Consider the following 15,059-nt stretch of genomic DNA (forward strand, 5'->3'; position numbering starts at 1 on the left):
TAGGTAAAGGTCAGATTGTTGGGCAACCCTATTCTGAGTTCCCATTTATGATTTTGGGAACATCCATTTACAGTCAACATTGATGAATAATGCCTTTTTAGCATCCTTAAAACCTCTCAAGTACAAGTATAGGGTAGCAGGAGGATTGAGTTTACACAGGATTGGTTCTGTTGTTTTCATTTTTACAGATGAAGAAACTGAGCAGGGGGAGGGGATTCAGAGGAGTAGATAATTAGCTAGTAATTGGAAGAATTTGGACATAAATCTCTGAACCTAGACCCCAAGCACTTGAGCACTGTGTCATATTTCAGAGCTGTTCTAATCAGTGTAGATTCCGCATTATTCTATTCCTTCCCCCAGTGGTGAGCAAGTGAGTGAGTAACATTAGACTATGTATCTCAGTTTTTTTCTGGCATTATCCAGAGATGTTGCTTCTCAGCTAGTCACTGAATCCTGGCCTTTGGAATTACAAAGCAATATTGTCCATTAAAGATTATGCTGGTGTGGTGGGAAGCGTATTACAATTGAACACCAGCTCTCCTGCCTACTGGTCATGTGACTAACAGAAAGGTGTTCAACATTTATTGAGCACCAATTTTGTGCCAATCAGTGTGGAAAGTGCTGAGGAGATATTGATAAATTTGACCCAGTCTTCTCCCCAAGAAATTACAGTCCAATGAATTCAATGAGGTAAATATATGCACAATGTTGTATCCCACTCAAGGTGAGCACTGGATAGGTGCTAATTTATCTTTGCTTTCTCAATGCATTTTGTCCTCCATACCTGATGACACTTCTTGGTGAAAATATCAACATCCAGTGGGAAGTTTGTTTCATTTTCTGATCAGATAAGTGGTGGTCGGGGCCGGGGGCATGGGAGATAGTCCCACTTATGTATAAATATACAAAAGTGTTATCATTTAAAAATGGGTTCCTACCCAGCCAAATAAGAGTCAACCACTTTGAATCAAGGTAGAATTGAGTTGACTGTCTCATATAAAAAAATAACTTTCCCCTAAAGTAGGGGTGTCGAACTCAATCAGAGAAGGGGCCAAAATCTAAAATCCAGCCTAAATCGCGGGCCGAATGGTTTACTGAACAGTCATAAACTAACAATGTCATAAACTGACAGCGGAGTGCAGTGATGACAGCGCGGTGCGGGCCACATTGCAAGGCCTGGCGGGCTGGATTTGGCCCGCGGGCCTTGTGTTTGACACATGTGCCCTAAAGCAACAGGATAACACAAGCTATAATGTTGTCAACATTGGAAGAGTTTTCCTGATGAGTTCTGCTCTCTAGCTGGCAGTTATTTTACTGTATGAATTTAAAGAAAAGGTAGGCCAAAACTGGTTTGGCTCAGTGGATAGAGCGTTGGCCTGCAGACTGAAAGGTCCAGGTTCGATTCCAGTCAAGGGCATGTACCTTGGTTGCGGGCACATCCCCAGCAGGAGGTGTCCAAGAGGCAGCTGATTGATGATTCTCTCTCGTTGATGTTTCTAACTCTCTATCCCTCTCTCTTCCTCTCTGTAAAAAATAAAATATATTAATTAAAAAAATAAAGAAAATGTAGTAGAAATTTTCCAGTTAAAGAAGCAACAAGAAGATTGAAGAAGAAGAAGAAAAAAAAGACAGCTTAAGGAACATATGTGATACCATCAAGGGGACTGATAAATACATTATTGGAGTTCCAGAAGGAAAATAGAGAAAAGAACAGAAAATTTATTCAAAGAAATTTAAAAATCCCAAAGTTAGCAGAAGGAAGGAATTGACATAGATCAGAGTAGATATGACTAAGAGCTGTTTTTTCCCCCTCCTTTATCTAATTGCTATAAAACCCCACTACTGAATTTTTCAGTTTAGGTATTGTATTCTTTTGCTCTATAATTTCTGTTTGGTACTTTTTAATGTTTTCTGTATCTTTGCTGAAATTATCATTTTGTTTCTGTATTGCTCTCTTGATCTCCATGAACATCTTTATGACAATTATTTTTTTAATATATTTTATTGATTTTTTTACAGAGAGGAAAGGAGAGAGAGAGAGCTAGAAACATCAGTGAGAGAGAGTCATCCATCAGCTGCCTCTTGCACGCCCTCTGCCAGGGATGTGCCCGCAACCAAGGTACATGCCCTTGACCGGAATCGAACCCGGGACTCTTCAGTCCGCAGGCTGATGCTCTATCCACTGAGCCAAACCGGTTTCGGCTATGACAATTATTTTGAACTTTCTATTGGATAAACGTTTTATCTCTGTTTTAATTTTAGAGATTTATCTTGTTCTTTTGTTTGGCACATATTCTGTTTCTTCATTTTCCTTTGCTCTCTGTGTTGGTCTTTTCATTAGAGAAAATAGCCTTCTCTCTCAGTCTTAACTGATTGGCCTTGTGTAGGAGATGAACTTTGTGAATCAGTCTGGCCAAGTGTCTATGAAATCTTTGCGATTGTTCAAATCACCAGCTTTGTTCTTAGTGATTCTCAGTAGCTTATGGTGCGCCAAGACCTGTCAGTGTCTCAAAAGGGAGGATTGCAGTCAACACCTAGATGAAGGCTGAACAGAAATCAGACTGTCAGGCAGCAGCAGGGATGCTTCAGTGTGAGCTGTTATGGCCACTATGCCCAGTTCACTTTGATCTCCATGAACAACATAAGGAAATTATTTTATTTTATAGTATGATATTATTACTATACCTACCCACTAGACCATGTGAGCCTTTCTGTGGTCTATTGGAGCTTTGTTTATATGCTTCCCTGTTGTTACCTACAACCCCCCAAAAATGTGTCCCTAACTCTACCACATTAGTTTGTGAAAAGTTACATAGGTATTTTGTCATACCTTACCAAATAAAGTGAAAGGAGGTTAAGTGCAAACGTGAAATAAGCCAGTCAGTGAAAGAAAAATATCACATGATCTCACTCATTTATGGATAATAAAGAACACTATAAACTGATAAACAAAAATAGATATAGAGGCAAAGAAGCATCGAACAGACTGTCAAACGACAGCAGGAAGGCTGGGGAGGATTAGGGGGCAGAGGTGAGATAGATCAATACAAGGACTTGTATGTATGCATATAAGCATAACCAATGGACATAAGATACTGGGAGGGGGTGAGGGCATGTGCTGGGGGGTAGGAGAGGCTGGGGGAAGGTCAATTGAGGTGGGGGAAAGGGGACATGCATACTACTATTTGTAATAATTTAAACAATAAAAAATGGAAAAAAATTAAAAAGTCTATGAAATTTGAAGCCATTAAGGTTAGAGATTTCAAACAACAAACATAAACTGTAAAACAATTGAGAGAGAGCTTCAGTTGGTCACAACACCCAACCAATGTTTTCCAAGTACCTTAACAATATTGACCTAAGGCAAACTTCTTCTGTAAAGGGCCAGTAAATATTTTTAGCTTTGAGACTTGCAGGGATTTTGTCATAACAACATAACTCTGTCATTACAGTGCATAAACAGCCATAGACCGTATGTTTATTGTACATACACATGTGTGTGGCCATGTTCCAGTAAAACTATTTACAGAGCAGGTGGTAGGCCAGATGTGGCCCATGAGGCATGACTTGCTGATTCCTAATATCAGAGAAAGATCAGCCATTGTAGCAGATATTTGATGGCAGTGAATTTTGGAATCAATACCCTTCAGAGGCATAGATTTTTAAACATCATTAAGGCCATGCTTGTTTTCACTCGCCTCCTATTGACATCATCCCACATCTACTGAGCAAGGTACTTACAAATTGTGGTTAGCTAAGGCTTGCAATATTTACATTGCTATGAAGTGGTGCATACCTGATCCAGCCATTTGACTCAATATATTGAAATATGATTTTAGGGACAGTGCAGACTAAACAAGTTTCAAAGGTAATATAGCATGAAAATGTGTGAATATATGCCTTGCTTTAAGTTATCTCAGATCCTTTAGCTAAATCATTTTTGCAAAGTAGGTCAATTCTACTAGTAAATAAACACATATTTTTATAAAAGGAATATAATTTTATAAAAAAGAATTTAAGGCATTTCAAGGGGGTCTTAACGGAGGGATTTTCATTAATTATTAATTTTAGAGAAATTTAACTTTTAGTTAAGATCAACTTGATAACTCAAACTTTATTGTTCCTTTGAAATAATCATTGTGGGCTTGATTAAGAAGTGACATTTCAGAGTCCATGTAATTTAATGACATTTTTGCTCCTATTTTTCAAACACTTGTTAAACTGAGTGTCTATAGAAGTACATTGTATGGCTAAATATCTAATTGTACCATTTTAGCATAAAGCTATAGTCAGTAACTAATTAGTAGGCTGCATTTTGGGATTTGTTTTGATACATTTTTAGAGTTCTTTGAGTTAACATTTGTATTGTGGTCAGTTAAATTAAACATTGATTAAGGAAATTCAGAGAGAGCCAGCTTTGCCATCTGTCTTATTCACTGGACCCTCAGTATGTTGACTTGAGCATTCAAGAGGCTGTGCTGGCCCACTGCAGTGTGCATGTGCGTGAACAGGCCAGTGAACCAGTGCTGAGAATCACTATCAAGAATATTGATCAGCCTGACCAGAGTGCCTCAGTTGGTTGAGCATCATCCTGTGCACTGATAGGTTGCCACTTCAATTCCTGGGCAGGGCACATACCAGGCTTGCGGGTTCAATCCCCAGTTGGGTCACATATAGAAGGCAATTAACTGATCAATTGTTCTCTCTCACATGGATGGCTCTTTCTCTCTGCCTCCCTCCTTTTCCTTTCCTCCCTTTCTCTCTCTAAGCATGTCCTTGGGTAAAGATTAAAAAAAATATATATTGATCATAGTAAGGAGATTAGGGACCTGAATTAGTGTTAAATTGCCGTGGTAACAAATTACCACACATTTGGTGTCTTGTGATGATACATATTTATTATCTTAGAGTTAGGAAGTTAGAGGTTCAGTCTTACTGGGCAAAAATAAAATTGTTTGAAGGGCTGTTGTTGTTTTCTTTCTGGAGGCTCTAGGGGGACAATCTGTTTCCTTGCATTTTTCAACTTCTAGAACTCCACAATCCTTTCTTCATGGTCCCTTCCCTGAGCCTGCAGTAGCTTCCCTCTGACTCCAGCCACAAAAGGTTGTCTGTCTGTTTTAAGTTTTTATTTTAAATTTCTTTTTAAATTTAAGTATAGTTGGTATACAATATTTTATTAGTTATATTACTTTAAGTGTACAATATAATGACTCAACATTTTTATAGCTGACAATGTGATCACCAATTTTAATGATGATCTGTCATGATGCAAATTTATCACAGTATTGCTTACTATATGCCCTTTCATTTTTTTTTTCCCCAAAGAATTTTTTGTGAGTTTATTTGAGCCAAACCAACAGACTATGGCCACCAATTGTTAATATTTAACCAAATTTGGTTTATTTTTATTTTTTTCTTTAAAAGCAACAACAGATCAACACCACAGCCCTATACTAACTCAACACATCCAGATCTAAGCCTTCATCACTTGATTCAGCAGACCCTCAAGCTCCCACAAAAGTTTCCAGCCATGTCTGAGAGGCAGCCATGGGGCAGGGGCAGGCGAGGAGTGAGCTGTTCCGGGCCTGGCTGCTCCAGGCCTGGCCTCTGTTGCTCTGGTTCGTTCCACAACCAGCTGCTCCGGGTCTGGTCACTGCCGCTCCCGACCTAGTTGCTCTGGACTTGGCTGCTGCTGCTCCGGGCCTGGCCGCACCCGACCCAGCTTCTCTGAGCCTGGCAGCTGCTGCTTCGAGCCTGGCCGCTCCCAGCCTGGCAACCGCTGCTCCGGGCCTGGTCGCACCAGACCCAGCTGCTCCGGGCCTGGCAACTCCCAGCCTGGCAGCTGCTGCTCCGGGCCTGGCTGCACCCGACCCTGCTGCTCCGGGCCTGGCCGCTCCCAGCCTGGCAGCCTCTGCTCCGGGCCTGGCCGCTCCCAGCCTGGCAGCTGCTGCTCCAGGCCTGGCCGCACCCGACCCAGCTGTTCCGGGCCTGGCCGCTCCCAGCCTGGCAGCTGCTGCTCCAGGCCTGGCCGCACCCGACCCAGCTGTTTCGGGCCTGGCCGCTCCCAGCCTGGCAGCCTCTGCTCCAGGCCTGGCCGCTCCCAGCCTGGCAGCTGCTGCTCCGGGCCTGGCCGCACAAGACCCGGCTGCTCTGGGCCCGGCTGCCCCGGGCCCAGCCGCTCCGTGTCTGCGGGGCCTGGATGAGTCTGGTTGACCTATTTGAAAATGTCTTTTGTGTGAAATGTATCATTGGGCATGTGGAGGTATTATTGATATGAAAAAATGCTAAGTAACTGATTTACTATCTGAAAAGGGATTTACTATCGGGGAAAGGGAGGGAGGAAGAGACTGAACATAAACTGCACCTATGGATGAGGACAATGGGGGATGGGGAGGAGGCAGAGGGTGGGGTGGGAACCTGGTGGAGGGGGGAAGAAATGAGGAACCTTTGTAATAATATGAACAATAAAGATTGATTTAAATAAATAAATAAATAAAAGCAACAACAACAGTGTTTCTTCAGAACTATTCAAGAACAAGTTCCAGCCATTATGGCTCTTTACCCCTAAATACTTCAGTGTGTGTCTCCTAAAAACAAAACATATTTCCTTTTTTTTTTTTTTTAATCTTTATTGTTCAGATTATTACAGATGTTCCTCTTTTCCCCTCATAGCTCCTCCCCCCCACCCGGTTCCTACCCCACCCCAGGCCCTTGCACCCCCACCCCACTGTCCTCATCCATAGGTGTAAGCTCTTTGTCCAATCTCTTCCCATGCCCCCCACACTTCTTTTCCCCCTGAGAATTGTCAGTCTGCTCTCTTTCCATGCCCCTGATTCTATTACATTCACCAGTTTATTCTGTTCATCAGATATTTTTAAAAATATATTTTATTGATTTTTTACAGAGAGGAAGAGAGAGGGATAGACAGTTAGAAACATTGAGGAGAGAGAATCATTGATCAGCTGCCTCTTGCACCCCCCCCACTGGGGATGTGCCTGCAACCAAGGCACATGCCCTTGATCAGAATCAAACCTGGGACCTTTCAGTCCGCAGACTGATGCTCTATCCACTGAGCCAAACTGGTTTCAGCCCTGTGTTTGTTTCTATGTATTGGGTAGCTGCTAAGTCTTCTTGAGTTGATAGAGTGGTTTTGTGTGGTAGGTGTACTATAGGACCCAGTGGCTCAGCCTCCTCAATCACCTGAGGTAGACACTCTTAGTGTACCCCTTTGTGGGCTGTGTGCACAGTCTTGTTGTAGTTAAGCCTTGATTGCTGTTGGTGTCACTGGGAGTTGACCTCCAGGCCAATTGGCTGCGAGGACCAGCTGTGTTACAATGGAAGAGCTGCTGTGCAGGAGTCACCCTTATGGGGCAGGACTTGCTTCAGTGGGGGCTTTGGTGCTCACTGAGTCTGCCTTTTGAGTGTGTTATTTATGGATGTAAAGAGTTGTAATCTGGTATGGTCTCACACTGACCACTGGGTACACTGGCTCTTGGATCTCCAAGGAGGTGCAAAGTCAGCCACTGCCTGGGGAGGAGTGGGGGTTAGGCACCTAGCAGGAGCTATAGAGAGATCTGCAGATTCCTCCTCTTTGTATCAGGTTTGGAAATGCCGAGACAAAGCCCACCTGTGAAGCAAGACAGGCTGCTGCTGCCAGCCTTGGATTTCTTTTGATAGCTTTGGGACTCTCTGATCTAGCTGCTGCCTGTTTGACAGGATTTAGGCTGAGTAAGGATAGCCAGTGGTTGGCAAACTCATTAATCAACAGAGCCAAATATCAACAGTACAACGATTGAAATTTCTTTTGAGAGCCAAATTTTTTAAAACTTAAACTTCTTTTAACGCCACTTCTTCAAAATAGACTCACCCATGCCATGGTATTTTCTGTAAGAGCCACACTCAAGGACCAAAGAGCTGCATGTGGCTCCAGAGCTGCAGTTTGCTGACCACTGGATAGGCCATTCATATGCAAAAGCCTCTGTGCACAGCTTGGGTGGTCTGGGGTCTCAGGGAATCATCAGGGTGGAGTAAATAGCAATGGCTGCCAGTCAGCCCTGCACCAGAGAGGTACCAGCGCAGGACAATTACTGCTGCAAGCACCTCCCTTTGAAAGAAAGCCGCCATTGCATTTCTGCCACGATGCCAGACAGTCCAACTTCTCCCCCAGAGACTCCCCCAGAACTGGAGTTCAGAGCAAGCAGGAGCTTGAATCTCCCTCCCAATTAAAAAAGCAGCACACCCAGGTGCCAGCCCATTCCGTGCCTCCGCGCCTCCATGCCTCTGCACCTACTACCAGTCTCAATGCATTTTCTTCTTTACCTCTCTGTTTGTAGCACTTCCACTCAGCCAGCTTTTCCATGGTTCTGAATGATAGTTGTTCTGTCTTTTAGTTGTAATTTTGATGTGGTTGCGAGAGGCAGCAAGTACAGGTGTTTACTAGTACCTGTGCCACTATCTTGGTTCTCCTTCTCCTTCACCCTTTTCACTCCTCTCCCCTCCCTCTCTTCCCTAGCAACCATCCCTTTAGTCTCTTTTCTGATGAATCTGTTTTTGCTTCATTTGTTTTGTTGTATTAGATTTCACCTAAAAGTGAAAGCATATGGTGTTTGTCTCTCTGTCTGACTTATTTCACTTTGCATGGTACCTTCATCATCCATGTTGTTGCAAATGGCAAGATTTCATTCTTTTTTATTGCTGCATAGTATTCCAATGAGAGAGTGTGTGAATGTGTTATAAAAGTTATCTCCTTTTAAGGACTTGTGTGATTAGATTAATCCAGATTAATCCAGGATAATGTCTCCCTCTCAAAGTCTTTAACCAAATATGCAAAATCCCCTTTGCCATGTGAAGTGACATTCACAGGTTACAGAGTTTAGGGCTTGGGCATCTTTGGGGACCCCTTATTCTATCTGTCACAGGCCCACAATTGTGTGTATTGGACTCACTCTCTGTGCTTCTTGTGCTCATTGCCTCATCTTCTCACTCTCCAGATTCTTGTGTTTGGCCATCCATTTCTGTCTCAGTTCACTTAAAACCTTTATCTTTTCAGTTCTTAACTTTTCAGCATGCAGTCCTGTTCACTGCCTTCTGCTCAGAGCAGTACTGCTGAGTAGGCTAGCCAGGCTTTGTAGGTTGGCTGTGTAGGCTGCCTTGGCTCAGATATTGGCTGTGACTTTTGCCAGTTACTCACTATCTCAGTGCCATAATTTTCTCATCTGTAACATGATGATAAAGAATGTGCATATACCATGTATGGTTAATGTGATGATTAAATGAGTCAATATAGTTACCACTTTGAGAAACAATGCCTGTCACAGAGGGCACCCTCAAGGGATGCTAACTGCCTTGTTGCTGTTATTTTGGTTTCTGTCTTTGTAGATGTTCCCTCAAGGTTTTATCTGTGACCTCATTTCTTCAGAAATTACAAGCCTTTCTTAGAATTTGAGCATAAATCTCTAGTTAAAGAACTCCAGCCAGAAACATTTCCAAACTCCACATCTCTGTCTCTGGCCAGTGCTTGGTGAACATTTTATTTAGATGTCTCAGAAAAGCCAGAGACCAAGAATATGGGAAGCCAAATCAAAATATTCTATTCACGTTCTTACTCCTTTTTAATCTTCAGATCCAGAATCAATGTTGATTCTTTCCTATTACCTTTAAACATAAAAAGACTATCAAATTCTACAGACGCTGCTTTTATTCTTGCCTCGATCTATTGCTCCAGTTAAAGTAGAACAGTTTTCTTAAGTTCCTGCTCTTTGATGTCCAACCCCCCTCCACCTTGTTCACATAATGTCAGTGACTCCCCATTGCCTTAATACGAAGATGCTTTAATGTAGTGTTCAGAAATTTTCTACAAATTTTAAATTCCGTACTAAAGTAAGTTGTCATTATCATTACTTACAGTCTGAATAGCCAATGTTACTGCTCAGACACCTTAAGCATGTTTGACATGGACACCTCTTCCTCTTCTCACTTCGCTCTGCTTTTCATACTTTCATACTCTGTGCCTCTGCTGCCACGAATGCTCTTTCCCTCCATCTCTGTCTGTTAGAATCATACTCAGCAGCCCAGGCCTAGAGGCAACACCATCTTCTTTGTGCCCTTTACTCTCTGAATCCTCAGTGCTTAGCACAGAGAAAGTGCTTAACAAATGTTTGTTGAATGGATTAATCAATAAACAATTGAAGATCTCAAAAACAACTCTTTCCCAACGCATTACGTTTAAACCATATACTTGCAATTGCCTACTTTCATCTTGTTCACACCCTTCGGCATCACCTATGACAATCCAGGTTTCCAGTTGTTTGTATGGAAAATAATACTATAATTAATAAGTTAATAATACAAGAATAAACCGTGTTTTGTGTACTCACAACTGTAAACCTACGTTTTCCCCACCTTGTATACTATTGTCATTTGGTAAGTTTTATATGTTTTGTATGTCTGAATGTGGGGTACATTGTGCCCAAGTCCACAGAACACAAGGAAAACCCCTAAGCTTTCCTGAGTCCATAGCTATACTATTTCCCTGAGTGACAAGGTAAAGGTTCAGGATAAGTTTAATATCACAGGATAAGGTAAAGTTAGATTAGCCTTCAGAGTAGTGGGGGTGGGAGGAGTGGGGAGAAGAAGGAGAAGATGACCTCAGCTAACACAAAACAAGCAAGTCTTGGGAAATCAATGTAAAAGTTAACAAACATGATGTTCCTGGGAGCCTTCCAAGGAAGTTTTCAGTGATGTTGATTTATGAGGATGTAGAACTGTTATCTGTTAAAATTGAAAGAGATGGAATTCGAAGACTCTGATAACCAAGGTTCAGGTAGATACACAATTCCAGGAAATGAGCAGATGTTAATAATAGGAGATTTTATGTTGCAAAGGAAATCAAGGAGATGGTGAAGCAGCATCTAACAACAGTGGGGAGTCTTTGCTGTGTCTAAAGAAACAGAGATAATGTTGACCTGCTAGAGAGGGAGCCATGGCAAAGGGGCCACCCCACAGAAGTGGACCTTAAAGAGGGCCCTCAGAAGGCGGGAGCAGGGAGGAAGTAACACACTCCTACTCTCCAGCCTCTGCTGGTGCATCCCAGTGGCTGAGGCACCTGGAAGCTTGTGAGGGAGCCTGGGGATGCAGTGTGCCAGAGTCTGCTTTCCAGGGCACAGGGTGGGAACACAGTCTCAGCCCAGGCCCTAATTCAGGGGACAGATATGCAGACAGTTACCATGCAGGTGGGTAGCTTTGTGCTAACAGAGTTCAGGGAAGGAACTTGTCAGCATAGGGCAGTGCAGGTGAGGGGCTGGGTAGGAGGTTGGGAAGGTTGGGAATGATGGGATTTCTTCAGAAGGGCAATGAATGAGTTGATTCTAGAAGAATGTGTTGAAGTTGGGGTCTAAAGGAGAGCATTTCAGGCAAGAAGGAGGATGGTTTTATTTGTGAACTTACCACTTGTGACCAAACTGTAACCACTAGTGTACCATTCATTCCACTTTATGAAGGCTGTTCCCGGGGCTGTGTTTGTCGGTCCTCTGCTGTGGACCAACAACCCCAAATCTCAGGAGGTCATATCCTGAGACATTTACCTCTTCTGTTCAGGAGTCTTGGAGCAGTTGGTATTTGAGTGAGTGGGGCAGGGCTCAGGGATGCAGGTCAGATTTGAGGCTGTTCTGTGTGTCTCATTTTGGGCCTATGGCTGCTTGGAGCATGTGTTTATCATGGTGATGGCAGAAGCACCAGAGACCCCAGCCGAAACCATGCAAGCACATTTCACTTTAAGTCATGATGACCAAGCCCAAATCAGTGGAGGGAATATATCTTCTCTCTTTACTGGGAAGTATTGATGGGTCACATGGCAGAGAAAGGATAGGAAATCTGGGGACAGTAATCTAGTGATTTTGTCACTGTGGTTTCCTGAATTGCAGTCCTTCTGGTAGAATTCTGTAACAGGAGCAAAAAGAGACTCTAAACCAGTCCCAGCTGTGGGAGAGAAAGAAGTTATAAAACATCTATAAAGAATCTAGAGAAAGCCTGGAAACTGATCTCCAATACTTTATTTGAAATCAAATCATGCTGGTTAAACATTCTTTTAAAAAATATATATATTTTATTTATTTTTTACAAAGAGGAAGGGAGAGAGATAGTAAGAAACATCAATGAGGGAGTCATCGATCAGCTGCCTCTTGCACGCCCCTTACTGGGGATGTGCACGCAACCAAGGTACATGCCCTTGACCGGAATCGAATCCGGGATCCTGATACTCTATCCACTGAGCCAAACCGGTTTCAGCTGGTTAAACATTCTTACAGACTCTTGTTCTTTCCGATTCTGTAAACTCTTTATATAGACATTGAGCCAAAAATGAAATCTGGGTAATCTGATACCGAGTCCTATCTAGCAGTTTTGGTCTCTTTTCAAAGTGATTGGCTGCCAATGTGGCTTTAGACAAACAACTGTCACAAAATTACAAATAACAGGGACTTGGCAGGAAGCTCTTCCTGGTTTTGATATGTTGGTGTTGCCAGATCTGTGGAACGGCACAATGCAGGAAGACTGAACAGAGGGAGGCATGGTGCACACAAGGAAGGTTAGATTGTAGCGGATGCTGTCATCGGGCCTGCTGAGACTAAGCAGTGCTCCAGCCTCAGGCTTCCAGAGGGGAGCTTTCCTGTTTCATCTCTGCATCTGTGACTGCATCCTGCAACTCAGCCTGGCTGGCAGTGGGGGAGCAGTTGGGGGTGAACAGGCCAGCGGGAGGGTAGGGGGGTGGGGGAGGAGGCAGTTAGGGGCGACCAGGCTTGCAGGGGGGTTAGTTAGGGGTGATCAGGCCTGCAGGCAGAGGTAATTAGGGGTCATCAGGCTGGCAGGGGGGCAAGTTAGAGGCGATCAGGCAAGCTCCTCAGAATCTCTTTGCTCTGGGTCCACCTGTGCTCACCTGATTGAGATGGCACAAATCCTGCCCCCTCTACTGGGAACACACCTCAGCTAATGACAAGTGGGTTACACAATTATATGCATTCCTATGTGTGTGTTTGACTCTTTTTCTCTCTCTAGATATGGGAGGCTATCAGCTTACTTTATAAATATGTTATAAAATGTTTTTGAACCAGCTCAGCCAGTGTGGCACAGTGGTTGAGCATGGACCTATGAACCTGTCAGGGCATGTGCCTGGGTTACGGGGCTTGATCCCCAGTGGAAACAGAGGGCTATGTAGGAGGCATCCAACCAATGATTCTCTCTCACCATTGATGCTTCTATTTCTCTTTCCCTCTACCTTCTTCTCTGAAATCAATAAAAATGTATTCTTTTAAAAAAAATTTTTGAGTCAAATAAGAGAGGATAGTAGAAAAGCTCCAGAGGGATTGGGAAAGTAAATCCAGATCTGAGAGTAGCCAGGAGAATTTTCACCTCCTTTCTCTTACTGTTTTAGGAAGAAAAAGTGCTGGATTTGTCCTTCACTTTGTAGCTAGAGCTGACAAGAGGAAACTAGAAATAAATACCCCATTCCACAGATGACTATTTTCTTAATTAGAAATGGGTGAGTCTTACGTTTGGCACAGGGTAGTGACATTCAAAACAAAGTGTTTCAGTGATTTGAAAAGTAATTTAACCAAGAAACGACAAGGAGAGTGATGTAATCCATAGACATTATTGCTGCAAGTTGTAAAACAGTGACAGGGTGACAAATGTTCCTGTGGCTCAGAGCTCTTTTGAATCACAGGAATGACATTCAGATGAAAGCAGATCACTTTTCCAGGCACACTTCTACCATGCAGTGCAGCCAGAACTGGTGCCCCTTGGAGGGGCCAAAAAGAAGGAGCACCGAAGAATTTTATTCCATTGAGGAATATATTAACACTAGAGGCCCAGTGCATGAAATTCGTGCATGGGGGGGGGGGTCCCATCAGCACAGCCTGAATTCTCTCCAATCCAGGAACCAATGTGGAAAGTCTGACTGCCAGTTTAGGCTCAATCCCTGGGACTGATGGCTCCTAACTGCTCATCTGCCCACCTGCCTGATCGCCCCTAACTCACCCCCCCCCCCCGCCAGCCTGATCACCCCTATTTGCCTCTGCCTGCAGGCCTGATCGCCCCTAACTGCCCCCCCTGCCAGCCTGGTCACTACTAACTGTCCCTCTCCTCCCCCCCCCTGCTGGCCTGGTCATCCCCAACTGCTCCCCCCTGCCAGCCTGGTCATCCCCAACTGTCCCCCATGCTGGCCAGGTCACCCCACGCAGCCTGCTGTTCAGTCATTTGGTCATCCCTCACTAACCCCCCATGCAGCCTGCTCTTTGATTGTTACTGTGACGGCATCCTGGACAACTTGCATATGCCTCTATTATTTGTATAGATTTTACATAGAATCTTGGAGACATAAAGAAAAGATATGAGGAGCTTCAGAAAAATATGAACTTTTTGTGTTCTGTTATCAGAATATTAAATATGTATTGTGTTTCTAAATAAATATGTATTGTGTATCTGTGGACTCATTGAATTATTCAGGAGGAAACTCAGACCAAGTAGGAAAGGTGGGCTTGAAATTTAGAAGACAGAGCAAAGCAGGATGCCTCTGGAGTTGACCACACGAAGATGACCACGGGAGACATGGGGTGCAGAAGGCACATGTGGAGAGGATGTAGAGAAAGGGAAGGCCAAAGCCAAGACTTTGGGATATGCCCACAGAGTGAGGCTAACAATGGCCCCCAAGTATACATCCATGTCCTAGTCCTCAGAACCCATGAATGCGACTTTTTTGGGACGAGTTTGCAGATGGGATTAAGTTAAGGATTTTGAGAAATATCATCCAGGTGGGCCTTAAATGCCATCACAAGGGTCTTTATAAAAGAGAGAGAGAGAGAGAGAGGGAGCTTAGACACAGACAAAGCAGGAGGTGACATGACAATGGAGACAGATTGAAGTGATGTAGTCACAAGGCAAAGAGAAGCATTGAATGCTGGCATCGATAAGAAGATGGAAGAGACAAGGAACCAACCTAGCCCCAGAGCAGCTGGAGGAGGAAATACAGCCCTTTCAACACCTTAATTTCAGACTTCTAGCCCCCA

At 43.6% G+C, this 15,059-nt stretch overlaps 1 protein-coding gene across 5 annotated transcripts in view; it reads left to right on the forward strand.

Moving 5' to 3' along the window:
- The window catches only part of ANO4 (anoctamin 4), a 275,780-nt gene that overhangs the window by 97,591 nt on the left and 163,130 nt on the right, over positions 1-15,059 (forward strand). The gene's annotated exons all lie outside the window — the stretch shown is intronic.

The sequence above is a fragment of the Pipistrellus hanaki genome (assembly GCF_964339955.1).
Source record: "Pipistrellus hanaki genome assembly, chromosome: 3".
NCBI classification, from domain to species: domain Eukaryota; kingdom Metazoa; phylum Chordata; class Mammalia; order Chiroptera; family Vespertilionidae; genus Pipistrellus; species Pipistrellus hanaki.